The sequence below is a fragment of the Anguilla rostrata genome, chromosome 1 (assembly GCF_018555375.3).
Source record: "Anguilla rostrata isolate EN2019 chromosome 1, ASM1855537v3, whole genome shotgun sequence".
Taxonomy (NCBI): Eukaryota; Metazoa; Chordata; class Actinopteri; order Anguilliformes; family Anguillidae; genus Anguilla; species Anguilla rostrata.
Window position 1 is genome coordinate 77,151,497 of NC_057933.1, and position 5,098 is coordinate 77,156,594.

A 5,098-nucleotide genomic window follows, 5' to 3' on the forward strand; every position below is an offset into this window, starting at 1 on the left:
ACACCCACACACACGTACATACAGGTGCACATGCAGTTTAGACACATACACATGCATGCACAGACATACACACCTATATACAAAAACACACGCATGTGCAATACAGATACATTCCTGCAAACACGTACACACACACACACATTTATATTTAAAATTGACATCATCCACTCCCTCCAAGATGATTGGCCGAATAGCACAGTCACAGCAATCTGAAGGAAAGATCTTTAACAGCCACCGTAAACTAAGATTTCTTTATCCTTTACAGAAAGCAGGGGGGGAAAAAAAGATGATGTCACCTTGATGATGTCACTTTTGGGTGGACGTGGAAATTTCCTTCGGGCGGCGTTGCCTCATGCGCACATTGTTTAATTTTGGGACATCAAACGACTGCCTCACGGGCACAACAAGCCCAAATATCGTCTTGTGTGAGATGTGTGTGTGTGTGTCCGTGTGTGTGTGTGTGTTTTTTCTCTTTACCCCCATCTCTTGATCTCTGGTTAACCATTATCGTGCATCAGGGTAATAATTCCGTGCCGAGGGCCCAGATCGGATCTTGGAGGGGCGATTCGTTTGGGAAGTGTGCGGCAGGAGGCCGGGCCTCCTCTGTTGTCAGATGGCATTATGTGGAGCGGCTCTGGAAGCCGAACTCTGGGGCATTTTTAACCTTTCACAATAAAAGCCTCATACAGGTCAATGCAGCTGCCTCCCCCCCCCCCCCAATACCCCCTCTCCATAAAAAAATGCACCCCCGCCCCCCATTCAGCTGGGTTCCGTAATATGTGTGAACTATTGCTGTGCCTTGCAGTGGTTCACGTACGCACGCACACACACACACACTCACACACACACACCTATGCACACACATACACACACGCACGCACACACACACACCTATGCACACACATACACACATCACACACACACACCATGACACACATACACACACATCACACAAACACACACACACACACACACACTCACACAACAACACACACACACACACACCAGCACACACACACACACGCACACACACACACACCACACACACACACACACACACACACTCACGCACACACACACACACACACACACACTCACACACACTGACCACACGCAGGATTTGGCGAACAAGGCCGAATTTTCATCCTAAATGGTAATAATAATAGTTACTGAGGCGTGTTTTTTTTTAAACTCTCTCTGTCTCTAATGCTATATAGCCCGAGGTGGGTGTGTCTTTGTGAGTTCTGCGCTGGATATTTGGGCGGGTCTAGCGCGCGTACGCACGTCAGTCCAAGGCCACACAGATTCGCTGACCTAGAGGACAGGCTTGTTCTCCTGAGTGAGGAGAGCGTGAGGCATGGTGTGTGTGTGTGTGTGTGTGCCTGCACGTCTGAGTCTATGTGTGCCTGTGTGAGTGTGGGTGTGTGTGTGTGAGTGTGTACGCATGCATGCGTGCATGTGTGTGTGTGTGTGTGTTCGCGTGTGCGTGTGTGTGAAAGATGTATTTTCTGTTGGGAGTCTCACACGCAGGCACTCGTGGTGCTGCTCTCACGGTCACATGTAGTGATGTAGTGTTCTCTCTCTGATACCAGGAGCAGATAGGAGAGCAGTGATGTGGGGCTGTGGTGGCAGTTTTAGAGGTTAAATTCTTTCCAGGCACCCAGGCACTGGAGGGGGGATGCTTATCTGTCCTTCCCCGTCAATGTCTGTGTTATACACTGCTTCTGCTTCTAAATGAAGTGGCCAGTTTCACATGCACAAATATCATGACTGAAAAACAAACGTGTTCCACACACGCACACAGGCAGACAGACCCACACATGCACACAGGCACACGCACACGTACACACATACACAGGCACACACACGTACACACACACACACACAGGCACACACATGTACACACACACACATGCACACACACAAACAAACGCACACACTCACTCAACACACACAGACATAAGCCATCACACACACACACATAAACATGATATTGTAACAAACGATTATTGAAGCAAATTACATATACTATTATTATTGTTATTATTATTATTATTATTATTATTATCATTATTGTTGTTATTATTATTATTATTATTATTATTATCATTATTATTGTTGTTGTTATTATTATTATTATTATTATTATTATTATAGGAGCGGATTGCAGTGTTATAAAAACAGTTTGCTGGTAAACAGCGACCGTCCTCAGCGCTTCTGATTCGATTCCCTCACTGATTGGAGCGATTTACATTTCCCATGTAAAGAGGATCCAGCCCCGGGGCCATAATTCAGCCGTTAATATTTAATGGCAATCAAAGTGCGTTCTCAAAGTATAGGGTGACGCGGGAGCCCGTCTCCCAGCGCCCTCGCCCCCTTTCCCGGGCCGGGTGGGGGCCGTGGGGGGGGGGTCCCGCGGTGCGCTCCTGGAGATGCAGCCTCGCCGCGTTTCGGACACTTTATACCTCCCCTGCTCCCGCGCTAGGCCACCTGTAGCGTCCCGCCGGCAACAGTAAATCACGTGACCATTTCCTTGCGCGGCGTCTTGATAACGGGCGGGTCGGTTCCGTCCCACCCCCCCTCGGCGCGTTCCCCCCCAGCCCCCCCTCCGTCCGCGTAGAGGTGAAACCCGAAGCGACGGCATTAAGAATTAAAACTGCAGAAAATGGTCCCCCAGCGCCCCCTGTTTTGTCATCAGTGCTCCATTAGTGTCACTTTAATCCGCGACCCCCCCCCCCCCTCCTCGTCCCGTCCCGTCCCCCCCCCCTCCCCCGGCCCTGTCCCGTTCTCCCTTCTTGTGTTTGAGTCAATATCGGGAATGCCTGCCCCGTTTCTGCCCAAATGGTTACAGTACACCTCCTTCACGCCTGTGGACCTGACAAAGGTTATTACGCTGACCTGCGCTCCACTGAGGGAAGAGGGAGGGGGGCGGGGGCGGGGGGGAGACCGGGGGGGGAATGGGGGAGAGAGCACCAGTGTGTTCTGTACAGCATTTCTCTGTTGCCTCTTATCTCTGAGTGTACAGGCTGTATGTTGGAATAAATTATGCACTTGCAACCATGGATTACACTTTTCCCATTTCCTTTGTTGAGTTAATTGCCCGAGTGTTAATTGACGGTTTTAATTGGTAGGAGATTGAAATGTGTGTGTGTCAAAGGGGGTAACGGTGAAATTGTTAATTTTTGCATTCGTGTTTTAGTATGTGTGTGTGGCTGACATTTCTGCGTATGATGCGTGCACGTGTGTGTCTATTTTGTGTATGTGTGTGTGTGTGTGTGTGTGTGTGTGTATGTGTGTGCGTGTGTGTGTGTACGTGTGTGCGCACACACATTGTTTTAGTGGATCTGTAGAACTCTAGAACATTCCACTGCTCTGCAGGGTTGTATCTGACCCCTGACCTGTAGGGATGTTGTGAGTGACCCCACACAGAGAGATACATTAATAATGACAGCATACGCGGGAATTCATGGTTATGAAATATCATTGCCTTCATTGGTGACTGTTGGTCTGAATCTGTGTGTGTGATTGGACGGCCCAGGTTAAAATGGTTCTAATGGTTAAATCTGTTCTGTTAGATCAGTTAAATATGTTACATAAGTTAAATGTGATATATCAGTTAAATCTGTTAGTTCAGCTAAATCAGTTAAATGTGATAGATCAGTTAAATCTGTTAGTTCAGTTAAATCAGTTAAATGTGCTAGACCAGATAAATATGTTAGTTCTGTTAGATCAGTTAAATCTGTTAGTTTGGTTAGATCAGTTAAATCTGTTAGGTGTGATAGATCAGTTAAATCTGTTAGTTCAGTTAAATCAGTTAAATGTGTTAGTTTGGTTAGATAAGTTAAATGTGATAGATAATTTAAATCTGTTAAATGTGATAGATCAGTTAAGTCTGTTAGTTTGCTTAGATAAGTTAAATGTGATAGATCAGTTAAATCTGTTAGTTTGGTTAGATCAGTTAAATCTCTTAGTTCTGTTAGACAAGTTAAATGTGATAGATAATTTAAATCAGTTAAATGTGCTAGATCAGTTAAATCTGTTGGTCTGGTTAAGTCGGTGGTGACGGGCTGTAACGGACGCTGGCTGCGCTCTCGGCGCAGTCTGAAGGGGCCCTCGCCGCGCTCTGCCCCGCTCTGCCCCGCTCTGCCCCGCTCTGCCGCGCTCTGCCGCGTCGGCGTTGTTGATGATGTGGCCAGCGCGGGTGGCTGGCGGCGGTCGGGCGGCTGACCAGACCGGCGTCCGCAGATCCATACTCCCTCATCCCGCCGCGCGCCGGGGCGACCCTCCCCGAGGCTCCGCGCCGCTCCTCGCGGGAATCATCATCGACGTTTCCGCTCCGGGGGAAATCCTCCCGGTCTCATCGCCGCCGCTTCTGCCCTGCGGCTTAATCTCCTAATCTCCGGCAGACAAGCAGGACGCGTAAGAGAGAGATGATGGGGGAGGCTTCCCCTTGCACAGTTTGCTCAGCTCTGTCAACATTTATGGCCCTCAATTCCTGCAGCACTTCCTGTCTCTATCAACATTTAAGGCAGTCCATAACTGCAGAACTTCCTGTCTCTATCAACATTTAAGACTCTCCATAACTGCAGCACTTCCTGTCTCTATCAACATTTAAGACTCTCCATAACTGCAGAACTTCCTGTCTCTATCAACATTTAAGACTCTCCATAACTGCAGCACTTCCTGTCTCTATCAACATTTAAGACCCTCCATAACTGCAGAACTTCCTGTCTCTATCACCATTTAAGACTCTCCATAACTGCAGAACTTCCTGTCTCTATCAACATTTAAGACTCTCCATAACTGCAGCACTTCCTGTCTCTATCAACATTTAAGACTCTCCATAACTGCAGCACTTCCTGTCTCTATCAACATTTAAGACCCTCCATAACTGCAGAACTTCCTGTCTCTATCAACATTTAAGACTCTCCATAACTGCAGCACTTCCTGTCTCTATCACCATTTAAGGCCCACAATTCCTGCAGTACTTCCTGTCTCTATCAACATTTAAGACCCTCCATAACTGCAGTACTTCCTGTCTGTTGACCTTGCAGAATTCTCCTCAGCAATGACACTAAAGTGATTGACATTTGATTTA